Raw genomic sequence first — 14,740 nt, 5'->3', positions numbered from 1 at the left:
CAGGCAAGATATCTACCTCAGCCATCTATGGACAAAGGTGCCTAATATCCAATGTGGTGTTAATGGCCGGCCATTACCAACTCCAAAATACAATGGATTTTAATTTGTGTCTCGGTTGTCAATCCAAAACCCCACTATCACATGATTCTTGAGCTGTCTGAATTCCTTTAATTAATGTTGGATCTTATAGTCAGTTTTCTGATTGGTCTCCAAATAGAACAATAACTCCAGGCAAATAGCCTGTTGCTGTCCAGCAATCTTTTCCCCAACCCTTAAATATGGAGTGTTCCAATCCTCTAGGAACAACTCTTGCAATAAACTTGCAATAAACTTGTAACTGACACCCCCACTCTTGGAAAAAGCTTGTTCCTATCCACCCTGTCCATACCTCTCATAATTTTGTAGACCTCAATCAGGTCCCCCCTCAACCTCCATCATTCCAATGAAAACAATCCTAATCTACTCAACCTTTCTTCATAGTTAGCCCCCTCCATACCAGGCAACATCCTGGTGAACCTCCTCTGCACCGTCTCCAAAGCATCCACATCCTTCTGGTGATGTGACGACCAGAACTGCACGCAGTATTCCAAATGTGGCCTAACCAAAGTCCTATACAACTGTAACATGACTTGCCGACTCTTGTACTCAATACCCATCCGATGAAGGCAAGCATGCTGCATGCCTTCTTGACCACTCTATCAACCTGCGTTGCCACCTTCAGGGTACAGACCTGAACTCCCAGATCTCTCTGTACATAAATTTTCCCCAGGACCCATCCATTGACCATATAGTTCGCTCTCGAATTTGATCTTCCAAAATGCATCACCTCACATTTGCCTGGATTAAACTCCATCTGCCATTTCTCTGCCCAACTCTCCAATCTATCTATATTTTGTTGTATTCTCTGACAGTCCTTCTCGCTATCTGCAACTCCACCAATCTATGTATGATCTGCAAACTTGCTAATCAGACCACCTATACCTTCCTCCAGGTCATTTATGTATATCACAAACAACAGTGGTCCGAGCACGGATCCCTGTGGAATCCCTGTCCACCCTTCTCCATTTTGAGACACTCCCTTCCTCCACTACTCTCTGCCTCCTGTTACCCAGCCAGTTCTTTATCCATCTAGCTAGTACACCCTGAACCCCATACGACTTCACTTTTTCCATCAACCTGCCATGGGAAACCTTATCAAACGCCTTATTAAGTCCATGTATATGACATCTACAGCCCTTCCCTCATCAATTAACTTTGTCACTTCCTCAAAGAATTCTATTAGGTTTGTAAGGCATGACCTTCCCTGCACAAAACCATGCTCCCTATCACTGATAAGTCTATTTTCTTCCATATGTGAATAGATCCTATCCCTCAGTATCTTCTCCAACAGTTTGCCTACCACTGACGTCAAGCTCACAGGTCTATAATTCCCTGGATTTTCCATGCTACCCTTCTTAAACAAAGGGACAACATTAGCAATTCTCCAGTCTTCCGGGACCTCACCCATGCTCAAGGATGCTGTAAAGATATCTGTTAAGGCCCCAGCTATTTCGACCCTCGCTTCCCTCAGTAACCTGGGATAGATCCCACCCGGTCCTGGGGACTTGTCCACCTTAATGTCTTTTAGAATATCCAAAATTTGCCCCTTCCATATGACAACTTGACCTAGAGTATTTAAACATCCATCCCTAGCCTCAACATCCGTCTCGTCCCTCTCCTTTGTGAATACCCATGCAAAGTACTCATTGAGAATCTCACCCATTTCCTCTGTCCACGCATAAATTCCCTCTTTTGACTTTGAGTGGGCCAATCCTTTCTCTAGTTACCCTCTTGCTCCTTACATACGACTAAAAGGCTTTGGGATTTTCCTTAACCGTTAGCCAAAGATATTTCATGACCCCTTTTAGCCCTCTTTATTGCGCGTTTGAGATTCGTCCTACTTTCCCGATATTCCTCCAAAACTTCATCAGTTTTGAGTTGCCTCGATCTTATGAATGCTTCCTTTTTCATCTTAGCTAGTCTCACAATTTCACCCGTCATCCATGGTTCCCTAATCTTGCCATTTCTATCTCTCATTTTCACAGGGACATGTTTGTCCTGCACTCTAATCAACCTATCCTTAAGACTCCCACATTTCAAATGTGGATTTACCCTTAAACAGCTGCTCCCAATCCACATTCCCTAGCTCCTGCCGAATTTTGTTATACTCTGCCTTTCCCCAATTTAGCACTCTTCCTTTCGGACCACTCTTGTCCTTGTCCATGAGTATTCTAAAACTTACGGAATTGTGATCGCTATTCCCAAAGTAATCACCGACTGAAACATCAACCACCTGGCCGGGATCATTCCCCAATACCAGGTCCAGTATGGCTCCCTCCTGAGTTGGACTATTTACATACTGCTCTAAAAAACTCTCCTGGATGCTCCTTACAAACTCTGCTCCATCTACACCTCCAACACTACACGAATCCCATTCAATGTTGGGGAAGTTAAAATCTCCCATTACAACCACCCTATTGCTCCGACATTTTTCTATAATCTGTCTGCATATTTGTACCTCTACTTCATGCTCGCTTTTGAGAGGCCTGTAGTAAAGTCCCAAAAATGTTACTGCACCCTTCCTATTTCTTAGCTCCACCCATATTGTCTCAATGCTCGAATCCTCCATCGTGCCCTCCTTAATCACAGCTGTGATATCATCTCTGACGAGTAATGCAACTCCTCCCCCGCTTCTACCTCCCTCTCTATCCCTCCTGAAGAATCTATACCCTGGGATATTCAGTTGCCAGTCCTGCCCTTCCCTCAACCAAGTCTCAGTAATACCAATAACATCATATTCCCAGGTACTGATCCAAGGTTCATCTGCCTTACCTGCTACACTTCTCGCATGAAAACAAATGCACCTCAGACCACCTGTCCCTTTGCGTTCATCAACTCTTCCCTGTCTACTCTTCCCCCTAGCCACATTGAGTTTATTATCTCGTACCTTACTGGTGTTAGTTGCTGCTTCTTTACTGACCTCTAACTTCCTAATCTGGTTCCCATCCCCCTGCCACATTAGTTTAAAACCTCCCCAACAGTGTTAGCAAAAGCACCCCCTAGGACATTGGTTCCAGTCCTGCCCAGGTGTAGACCATCCGGTTTGTAATGGTCCCACCGCCCCCAGAACCGGTTCCAATGTCCCATAAATCTGATCCCCTCCCTCCTGCACCATCTCTCAAGCACGTATTCATTCTATTCTTGAGTTTCTACTCTGACTGTCCCGTGGCACTGGTAGCAATCCTAAGATTCCTACCTTTGAGGTCCTACTTTTTAAACTTATCTCCTAATTCCTTAAATTCTGATTGTAGGCCCTCATCCCTTTTTTTTTTACCTATATCGTTGGTGCCTATATGCACCACGCCAACTGGCTGTTCACCCTCCCCCTTCAGTATGTCCTGCAGCCGATTGGAGATATCCCTGACCCGAGCACCCGGGAGGCAACATGCCATTCGGGAGTCTCGCTTTCGACCACAGAAACGCCTGTCGACTCCCCTTCCAATTGAATCCCCTATGACTATAGCCCTGCCAGTCTTTTTCCCGCCCTTCTGTGCAGCAGAGCCAGCCACAGTGCCACGCGCCTGGCCACTACTGCCTTCCCCTGATGAGTCATCTCCCCCAACAGTATCCAAAACGGTATACCTGTTTTGGAGGGAGATGACCGCAGGGGACACCTGCACTGCTTTCCTGCTCTTTCTCTGCCTTTTGGTCACCCATTCCCTGTCTCCCTCAGCAATCCTAACCTGCGGTCTGACCAACTCACTGAACGTGCTATTCACGACCTCCTCAGCATCGCGGATGCTCCAAAGTGAGTCCACCCGCAGCTCCAGAGCCGTCAAGCGGTCAAACAGGCGCTGCAGCTGGACACACTTCGCACACATGAAGAAGTCAGGGGCATCGGCCGCGTCCCTGAACTCCCACATTGAGCACGAGGAGCATAACATGGGTCTGGGATCTCCTGCCATTTTTAGCCTTTACCTTAACTGACTACAAACTATACTATCAAATAATTAATAAGTGACAAGAAAAAAAGACTTTACTTACCAATCATAATACTCACCAACACAGGAAGAGTTAAATTCCTCACAGCTGCTGCTAATTGGAGCACTTTCCTTGCCAGGCAATCAGGTCACTGCTTTGCTGTGATGTCACCCTTCCAGGTAAGTTTTAAAAGTTTTAAAGAGGTACACTTACCTTCCCAACGACCCCTCACCACTGCTCCCGCCGAGAATCTGAAGTCCGCTGCTCCTTATCAACAGTCTTTTTTATTTTGGTTAGAGGAGATGGGCGGGTGGGAGACACTACACCTGTTGTGTCTCGGGTTTAGCCGCTGCCCAAATATATCAGTTCACTCCCCTTCCCAGAGCGCAATTCGGCCGCTCCCACTCAGCTCCTCCCACGCACTGAAACGCTCCCGTTCAGCTCCTCCCACGCACTGAAACTGCAAACAGCCCCCTGGTTACTGCTCTCGCTGAAAAAAAGAAAGCACACTCCGCGCTCCTGAAATGAAAGGAGTGGATGGATGGAGAACCCTGTCTTGTTTGATTCTTGGCCTGCGTTCAGTTTGTTAAAGTAGTTGCCATAATCCCAGATGACCACAGGCTGCTTTCCTCTTTGAGGGGAGGAGCTGATTGGTGGTGGTGACTTAACCTGAGGATCACCACAGCTCAGGCAATGGGCAAGGTGGAAAAGGCGGGGCTTCATGAATGACCTCAGCTGGTATGGGGATTGAACCCAAGCTGTTGGCCTTGCTCTGCATCACGAACCAGATGTCCAACCAACTGAGCTAAACCTGAGTTAATTATGCAAACACATGCTCAAAAGGAAACAAAATATGGTGAAGTATGGATCGCCAGTCACTCAATCTAATAGGATCAGCCATGCTGTTGTTTTCTTGAATAAGCTAATTAAAACTCACTAACCAGGTTTCAATTCAATTACCATCTTAGATTACCTATTCATTCTCACTACTACTGAAACCGTGATCTATGGTTTCACCCCTTCCAGACTCTTTCCTAATATCCTTCCCACTGAGCTCCTGAGTTTCACTCTTCACTTCCCTACTCATTCGAAATTATGTCTGCCCACTTCTATTTCCCATTTTTCCTTATCGACCACCATTGGCTCCCCATGCTCCAGTTCGTAATGTGAATTAATGTGAATTTGCAGCCATGTTCACCAATGCGGAGGAACCTACTGTAATCAGATTCAACAACCTATCCACCATACCCTTCTGATTTCAGTCCAAATGCTTCTCTAGTTCCCCTTTGAGTGATATTGTGTATTGTGCCTCAATCGTCACAACTCAATTGCCTCAACATCTTCAAACTTCCTACAACTCCAGATAGAGTCATCTCCTCCTCAGTTAATTATTTCGCTTGGCGCTAGCAATTATGATGTCGATTTCACAACAGCTACTTAATATTGCCTCAACTTCCTGTTCAGTTGACTTATTGCTCCACAATTACATTTTGGAGAAAAGTCTAAGCTTGCTCCTATTCTATAGGTTTGCAGATTGGTTTAAGTGTAATGCAACTATCTAAATCCATTTACTTAAGTTGGAATTGAAAAAAAATTCAAAAGTCACAACACAAAAAGATTTTTAGTCTCTGTGGTTACACCAGGAAACAGAATATTTTGCGGGATGAAGCAGAAATATTTATTATAAGCCACAGTACAGCACTTCCCACTACGTTCAAACTTTGAACAAAAGTTTCATTGTAAAAGTTTGGGAAACAGCACAAAGTACAGGAAAAGGATATATATATAAAAAAAACGTGGTCTTATAAAAAGCAAGGCACCTAAATACTAAGCACCTCATTTCACAATCAATTCAATAGTTTAATGTATGGGCAATAGAATAACATATTTCACTTTAAAATCAGTATATTTAAATATATACATTGAGGAAAATAAACCATTAACCTAATGTTCAAATACTGGCAAAGTAATGGATACTCTTTGTGTACATCTATAATCCCCTCCGAGGAAGAGTACAATAAGATATCATTTTTGGCACTTCAATGATGTCAATATTTTTTGAAATTTCTGTCAAATTAATTTTCAACATTCTTATGTATTAATATTCTTCTGCTCCACAATCAGGCTTGGATTCAATTACCTGGTAAGGCCTGCTTAACTTAATGAGTATTAAAGTATTAAAGTGTTTCAAATTCCCAAATTTTGCAATTTCGATCAGTTTTGTTAAAATAAAAGATAAAAGTTAACTTCAGATAGAACAGGATCTGATGTAGCTGATTTAGCACAGTGGGCTAAACAGCTGGCTGGTAATGCAGAACAATGCCAACAGCGCAGGTTCAATTCCCGTACCGGCCTCCCCGAACAGGTGCTGGAATGTGGCGACTAGGGGGCCTTTCATATAACTTCATTGAAGCCTACTCGTGACAATAAGCGATTTTCATTTCATTTCATTTCATTTTTCAATCTCACTACCGAACAATGCCAAGTAGTTTAGAAATTGGACAGACTCATGTCCTCGGTTTCTGTTTGAAACCAATTCATTTTTTAGTGAGAGATTCTTTGGTGTCCCATTTCTCAGCCCCACACCGTTCGCTGGCGGTTGGATTCTATCTTCCTGCCGCTTGTCAATGGGATTTCCCATTGTAACCATGCCACATCACCAGGAATCTCGTTGGTGAGGATGTGCTGCCAGCGGGAAAAGTGAATTGCAACGACCGGAGAATCCCAGCCTTAAACTTAATTAAAAACCAAATTTATTGACGGGAAATCACTAAGTTCAAGCAGAAAGAAACAATTAATTTTTCTATGACCTCGAAAGCCAACCCATCTTTCTTCTTCCAAGAAAGACTTGCATTTATATAGTGCCTGTCGTAACTTCAGAACATCACAAAGCATTCTACAGCCAATGAAGTACTTTTGAACGGTGTTAGCTGTTGTATGAATTCCGAAAGCTAAATTTTCACCCAGCAACCTCCCTCGAACAGCAATGGGATCGTGATCAGGTACCCTCGGCATTTTAAGTTATATAAAAGCAAAGTACTGCAGATGCTGGAAATCGGAAATAACAACAGAAAACGGTGGAAATGGCAACTCTGGCAATATCTGAGGAGAGACAGAGGGAATTCAGGCCAATGAACTATCAAAAATCAGAATCTGAAGGGATATTGACATTAACACAGTTTGTGGCTGTTGAGGTTGTTTGTAAGCTAAATATTAACTGGGGAGAAGGCCCAGCTCTTTGAATTGTGCTATGGAATACCATACCTTTTCCTGAGTGGGAAGGGCCTTGGGTTAATGGCTCATTTAAAAGGTAGGACGTCAAAGAGTGCAGGACTCCCTTGGCAGTATCAGCATGAATGAATATGCTCAAATCTCTGGCTGCGACCTACCCGTTGCTAACTCAGAGCTGAGGGCACAAACATTGAGTTCAGGATACAAAATTGCTGCCCACTCTTTCTAAAATTTCAGTAGTTGGTAATTAAATACTTCTGCAATTTGATTATGCCAGCGTACCCATTATTCAATGCTGCCACATACCATAGGTTATTTTCATTCCAGTGTAAAAAGACATGAATTGTGTGTTCAAATATCTCTGAAGGTCATTTAGCACAGTTTCAAAGGAAGACTTCATTTTCAAAGTTGGGGCTGCTATTATCAAAAGGAATTTAGACAACCTCAAATGCCAGCTCTTTGGTTTCACCAGTCTTCCCTTCCGCATCTGGATTAGGCTACCCATTTTAAACCAAAACATATTTTTACCTAACCACTATTATCTAATTTACCTCCTGTTCTCCCTAACACAACTCAAACTTGATAATGTATCTGCCAGTTTTCTCTTTAATAATGGAAACCTAGAGGTAGCAACAAGAAATAGGTATTTCATAGTAATCCTGGAATAATGTGGGGAGCTTAATTTTAATCAGTGCATTATATTCATTATTATTAAATTCATCCATTGATCAATGGTGATTACATTTTCCTGAAAAATGTGGGTGGTGAGGAATGCTCATCCTGTAGGATGTGGGTGGTGAGGGATAGAACGTGTCCCCGCTGACTATACCTGCGGGAAGTGCACCCAACTCCAGCTCCTCAGAGATCGTGGGCGGGATTCTCCGACCCCCCGGGGAGTCGGAGAATTGCCCGGGGTCGGCGTCAATCCCGCCCCCGCTGTGTCCCGAATTCTCCGCCCCGAGATACGGCGGGGGCGGGAATCACGCACTGCCAGTCAGCGGTTCCCCCGTGCCGGTCGGCGGACCCTCCGCGACGATTCTCCGGCCCGCGATGGGCCGAATTCCCACCGCTGACAGGCCTCTCCCGCCGGCGTGGATTAAACCATCTACCTGACCGGCGGGATTGGCGGCGTGGGCGGGCTCCGGGGTCCTCGGGGCGATCTGACCCCGGGGGTGTGCCCCCACGGAGGCCTGGCCCGCGATCGGGGCCCACCGATCGGCGAGCGGGCCTGTGCCATGGGGGCACTCTTTTTCTTCCGCCTTTGCCATGGTCTTCACCATGGCGGAGGCGGAAGAGACCCTCTCCCCTGCGCATGCACCGGTATGACGTCAGCAGCCGCTGATGATCCGGCGCATGCGTGGACTTATGTCGGCCAGCGAAGTCCTTTCGGCCCCGGCTGCCGTGGCACCAAAGGCCGTTCACGCCAGCCGGCGGAGTGGGAACCACTCCGGCGCGGGCGTAGCCCCTCAATGTGAGGGCTTGGCCCCTAAAGGTGCGGGGACTTGCCCGATGGCGGATAGAGGAGAATCCCGGCCTGTTTAAGGGAACTGCAGCTGGATGAACTTCGGATCATCCGGGAGGCAGAGGGGGTAATAGAGAAGAGTTACAGGGAGGTAGCCACACCCAAGGTACAGGACAAGAGTAGCTAGGATACAGTCAGGGGAAAGAAAACGAACGTGCAGACAGTGCAGGGATCCCTCGTGGTTCCCCTTCGAAACAAGTATACCGTTTTGTATGCTGTTGGGGGGGGGGGGGGAAGAAGGGAGAGAGAGAGAGAGAGAGAGAGGGGCGGAGATGACCTACCGGGGGACGGCCCTAGCGGCCAAGTCTCTGGCACTGAATTTGGCTCTGGGGCTCAGAAGGGAAGGGGGGAGAATAGAAAAGCAATAGTTATAGGAGATTTAATGGTTAGGGGAATAGATAGGAGATTCTGTGGTCGCGAGCGAGACTCCTGGAAGGTATGTTGCCTCCCGGGTGCCAGGGCCAGGGATGTCTTGGATCATGTCTTCAGGCTCCTGGTGAGCAGCCAGGAGTCGTGGTGCGCATTGGTACCAACGACATAGGTAGGAAATGGGGTGTGGATGTAATAAACGAGTTTAGGGAGTAAGGCTGGAAGTTAAAAGCCAGGACAGACAGAGTTGTCATCTCTGGTTTGTTGCCGGTGCCACGTGATAGCGAGGCAAGGAATAGGGAGAGAGTGCAGTTGAACACGTGGCTGCAGGAATGGTGTAGGAGGGAGGGCTTCAGGTATTTGGATAATTGGAGCGCATTCTGGGGAAGGTGGGACCTGTACAAGCAGGACGGGTTGCATCCGAACCAGAGGGTCACCAATATCCTGGGAGGGAGGTTTTCTAGTACTCTTCGGGAGGGTTTAAACTAATTTGGCAGGGGAATGGGAACCGGACTTGTCGTCCAGCAACTAAGGGAGCCGATGTTCAGGACGTCAAAACGTGTAGTGAGGCTGTGGGGAAGGTAACACTGACAAAGGAGAGTACTTGCAGGCACGGAGATGGGTTGAAGTGTGTATACTTCAACGCAAGAAGCATCAGGAATAAGGTGGGTGAATTTAAGGCATGGATCGGTACTTGGAAACTTGGAAAGAAGAGGGGCAGAAATGGTTGTTGGAGGTTCCTGGTTATAGATGTTTCAATAAGATTAGGGAGGGTGGTAAAAGAGAGGGTTGCATTGTTAATTAGAGATAGTATAACAGCTGCAGAAAGGCAGTTCGAGGAGGATCTGCTTACTGAGGTAGTATGGATTGAAGTCAAAAATAGGAAAGAAGTCACCTTGTTGGGAGTTTTCTATAGGCCCCCCAATAGCAGCAGAGATGTGGAGGAACAGATTGGGAAACAGATTTTGGAAAGGTGCAGACGTCACAGGGTAGTAGTCATGGGTGACTTCAACTCCCCAAATATTGAGTGGAAACTCTTTAGATCAAATAGTTTGGATGGGATGGTGTTTGTGCTGTGTGTCCAGGAAGCTTTTCTAACGGTAGGTCGATTGTCCGACCAGAGGGGAGGCCATATTGGATTTGGTACTTGGTAACGAACCAGGGCAAGTGATAGATTTGTTACTGGGGGAGCATTTTGGAGATAGTGACCACAATTCTGTGACTTTCACTTTAGTAATGGAGAGGGATAGGTGCGTGCAACAGGGCAATGTTTACAATTGGGGGAAGGGTAAATACGATGCTGTCAGACAAGAACTGAAGTGCATAAGTTGGGAACATAGGCTGTCAGGGAAGGACACAATTGAAATGTGGAACTCGTTCAAGGAACACATACTACATGTCCTTGATATGTATGCCCTGTCAGGTAGGGAAGAGATGGTCGAGTGAGGGAACCATGGTTGACAAGAGACGTCGAATGTCTTGTTGAGAGGAAGAAGGATACTTATGTAAGGATGAGGAAACAAGGTTCAGACAGGGCGCTGGAGGGATACAAGATAGCCCGGAGGGAACTGAAGAAAGGTATTAGGAGAGCTAAGAGAGGGCATGAAAAATCTTTGGCGAGTAGGATCAAGGAAAACCCCAAGGCCTTTTACACATATGTGAGAAATATGAGAATGACTAGAGCGAGGGTAGGTCCGATCAAGGACAGTAGCGGGAGATTGTGTATTGAGTCTGAAGAGATAGGAGAGCTCTTGTACGTGTATTTTTCTTCAGTATTTACGAATAAGAGGGGTCATATTGTTGGAGGACAGTGTGAAACAGACTGATAAGCTCGAGGAGATACTTGTTAGGAAGGAAGATGTGTTGGGCATTTTGAAAAACTTGAGGATAGACAAGTTCCCCCCCGGGCCTGACGGGATATATCCAAGGATTCTATGGGTAGCAAGAGATGAAATTGCAGAGCCGTTGGCAATGATCTTTTCGTCCTCACTGTCAACAGGGGTGGTACCAGGGGATTGGAGAGTGGCAAATGTCGTGTCCCTGTTCAAAAAAGGGAATAGGGATAACCCTGGGAATTACAGGCCAGTTAGTCTTACTTCGGTGGTAGGCAAAGTAATGGAAAGGGTACTGACGGCTAGGATTTCTGAGCATCTGGAAAGACATTGCTTGATTAGGGATAGTCAGCACGGATTTGTACGGGGTAGGTCTTGCCTCACAAGTCTTGTTGAATTCTTTGAGGAGGTGACCAAGCACGTGGATGAAGGTAAAGCAGTGGACGTAGTATACATGGATTTTAGTAAGGCATTTGATAAGGTTCCCCATGGTAGGCTTATGCAGAAAGTAAGGAAGCATGCGATAGTTGGAAATTTGGCCAGTTGGATAACAAACTGGCTAACCGATAGAAGTCAGAGAGTGGTGGTGGATGGCAAATATTCAGCCTGGAGCCCAGTTACCAGTGGCGTACCACAGGGATCGGTTCTGGGTCCTCTGCTGTTTGTGATTTTCATTAATGACTTGGATGATGGAGTTGAAGGGTGGGTCAGTAAAGTTGCAGACGATACGAAGATTGGTGGAGTTGTGGATAGCGAAGAGGGCTATTGTCGGCTGCAAAGAGACATAGATAGGATGCAGAGCTGGGCTGAGAAGTGGCAGATGGAGTTTAACCCTGAAAAGTGTGAGGTTGTCCATTTTGGAAGGACAAATATGAATGCGGAATACAGGGCTAACGGTAGTGTTCTTGGCAATGTGGAGGAGCAGAGAGATCTTGGGGTCTATGTTCATAGACCTTTGAAAGTTGCCACTCAAGTGGATAGAGCTGTGCAGAAGGATTATGGTATGCTAGCGTTCATTAGCAGAGGGATTGAATTTAAGAGCCGTGAGGTGATGATGCAGCTATACAAAACCTTGGTCAGGCCACATTTGGAGTACTGTGTGCAGTTCTGATTGCCTCATTTTAGGAAGGATGTGGAAGCTTTGGAAAAGGTGCAAAGGAGATTTACCAGGATGTTGCCTGGAATGGAGAGTAGGTCTTACGAGGAAAGGTTGAGGGTGCTAGGCCTTTTCTCATTAGAACGGAGAAGGATGAGGGACGACTTGATAGAGGTTTATAAGACGATCAGGGGAATAGATAGAGTAGACAGTCAGTGACTTTTTCCCCGGGTGGAACAAACCATTACAAGGGGACATAAATTTAAGGTGAATGGTGGAAGATATAGGGGGGATGTCAGAGGTAGGTTCTTTACCCAGAGAGTAGTAGGGGCATGGAATGCACTGCCTGTGGAAGTAGTTGAGTCGGAAACATTAGGGACCTTCAAGCGGCTATTGGATAGGTACATGGATTACGGTAGAATGGATGTAAATTAATTTGTTCTTAATCTAGGATAAAAGTTCGGCACAATATCGTGGGCCGAAGGGCCTGTTCTGTGCTGTATTTTTCTATGTTCTATGGTCTCAAGGAGTGCTTGAAAAGACTAACACTGAAAATCTCCGACCTCGTTCGCGACTGAGATTCTCCTGTCCCACTGAAAGTGAATGGAGGTTTGGCTGGAACGCCAAATTCTTTGTTCTCCCTTGCTACGGGTAGCAATGGACGAGATCGGAGAATCCTGCCCAAAGTCTACAAATAATTGGTATTAGTTTATATTGAGATGAGTTTAAAAATCCAAAAATAGAAAATGTTGGCAATACACAGCATCTATATGCATTTTAACCATATGGCAAATCTGGGATCACTAGATTTAATTTTAAAAAATCATGGTTGATTACTTTGTACAGTTTTACTTAATTAAACGGACCATAAATACATGATGCAAGTACAAAATATATTGCGACATTTTATAGAACACTATATTAACATAACATTGGGGAGGCGGTGGCATAGTGGTATTGTCGCTAGACTAGTAATCCAGAAACCCGGGATAATGATCTGGAGACCCAGGTACGAATCTCACCACGGCAGGTGATGGAATTTAAACTCAATAAAATATCTGGAATTTTAAAAGTCTAATGATGACCATTAAACCATTGTCGTAACAAAAACCCCATCTGCTTCACTAATGTTCTTTAGGGAAGGAAATCTGTCGTCCTTACCTGGTCTGGCCTACATGTGACTCCAGACCCACAGCAATGTGATTGACTCTTAACTGCCCCCTTTTGCATTTAGGGATGGGCAATAAATGCTGACACAGCCTGCTACACACATGTCCCATGAATGAATAAAATAAATAACAAAATAAATTTGTGTGGCCAATATTTCAGATACATCGCCCTTGAGCAGGTTTATACCAATACAATTCACAAAAAAAGACACTGTTGTTTCATGTCTTTTAAATTCACACTTCTACACCACTTTGTAATGTAGTGATAAACACTCAAGTCTTTCTCTATTTAGCCAAAAAACTTTGGTTGTTCAAACTGAAGCATAACAAAACAAAAAATACAGAAATGTTAAAACAATGCCTTAATATCTACCACATTGGTACAGAGACACCTACCACAGAGAGGGAAAGAAATAAAATTGAGCAATTGCAAAATTGTTAATGTCTGTTCACTGTCATTCATTTCATGGCAGTGGCTTGTGAGCCATCGTGGAGAGTTCAGCCTCCAATGTTTCAATCAAGTTCCTACTGCAGTTGGGATAAACTTAGCGGTTGCTGACCAAGATCTGCAGGATTCAGAAAGTTGCAGCTAAATAGACTTTGGGATTAGCTTGCTCCACAGGCAAGTGCTTTTTAGAGCACTTCCTAGGAGTCAATAAATGTAGGAAAGCGCCTCAAGCAAACATGACAATCATGCCTCTCCTCGCTGCTGTGATATGTTGAACTTCCCTTTGATCATCGATCCAGAACCCTCACCACCCCTCCCCCCCACCAACACTTAGACCCAAAGTTTTCCCTCCTGATTGTCAGTCCGACTCACAAATTTTGGGTCTGTCCCCAATGGTTCCCAGCTGAAATCTGTGCACCTGATAATGAGGTCCTGCCGTTAAATTTAACAGGACAACTATTTCACCAGATTTCTAGTTTTCCCCTGGCAAATCTTTAAAGATTAGTTCATGAGATGTGGGCGTCACCAACTGGACAGCATTTATTGTTCATCTCCCGAGAGTGTTTACGAGTTAACTACATTGCTGTGAGTTTGGGGTCCATGTAAGCGTGACAGATTTCCTTCCTAAAGGACATTCATAAACTAGATGGGTTTTCACAACAATTGACAATGGTTTCCAACCAAAATTTTTTAAAATTGGAATTCAAATTTCACCATCTGCCACGGTGGGATTGGAACTCGGGTTCCCAGAGCATGGCCCAGGATTACTAGCCCAGTGACAATACCATTAAGCCACTGCCTTTCCCTGTTGCAATACATATTTTTTGGGAGAAGTAAAATATGGAAGCAGTAAATAAAATAGAGCTACCCAAGTCCATCTGCATTTTAGCTACCCTTTAAATAATATCAACATGTATACTTCATAATCAGTTCTTCCTGGCATAATTTAAACACAGAAAATAAAAATATATGTGCTTTCCCACCAGCTGTTTATTGAGTGCACCAGAGTGTCGTAGAGGGAACGGTACTTTGTAATTGATGTTGTCCTCATGC

At 45.1% G+C, this 14,740-nt stretch overlaps 1 protein-coding gene across 2 annotated transcripts in view; it reads right to left on the bottom strand.

The window, feature by feature from the left end:
* Nucleotides 1-5,674: 5,674 nt before the first annotated feature.
* Nucleotides 5,675-14,740, bottom strand: part of fam234a (family with sequence similarity 234 member A) — a 54,467-nt gene continuing 45,401 nt past the window's right edge. The window contains exon 13 of one of the 2 annotated variants that reach the window (XM_038820308.1): nt 5,675-6,755. The gene's annotated coding sequence lies outside the window, so the exon portion shown is untranslated. The other variant, XM_038820310.1, reaches the window with a different exon arrangement.

The sequence above is a fragment of the Scyliorhinus canicula genome, chromosome 15, assembly GCF_902713615.1.
Source record: "Scyliorhinus canicula chromosome 15, sScyCan1.1, whole genome shotgun sequence".
Taxonomy (NCBI): Eukaryota; Metazoa; Chordata; class Chondrichthyes; order Carcharhiniformes; family Scyliorhinidae; genus Scyliorhinus; species Scyliorhinus canicula.
This window is presented reverse-complemented; position numbering and strand designations above follow the sequence as displayed.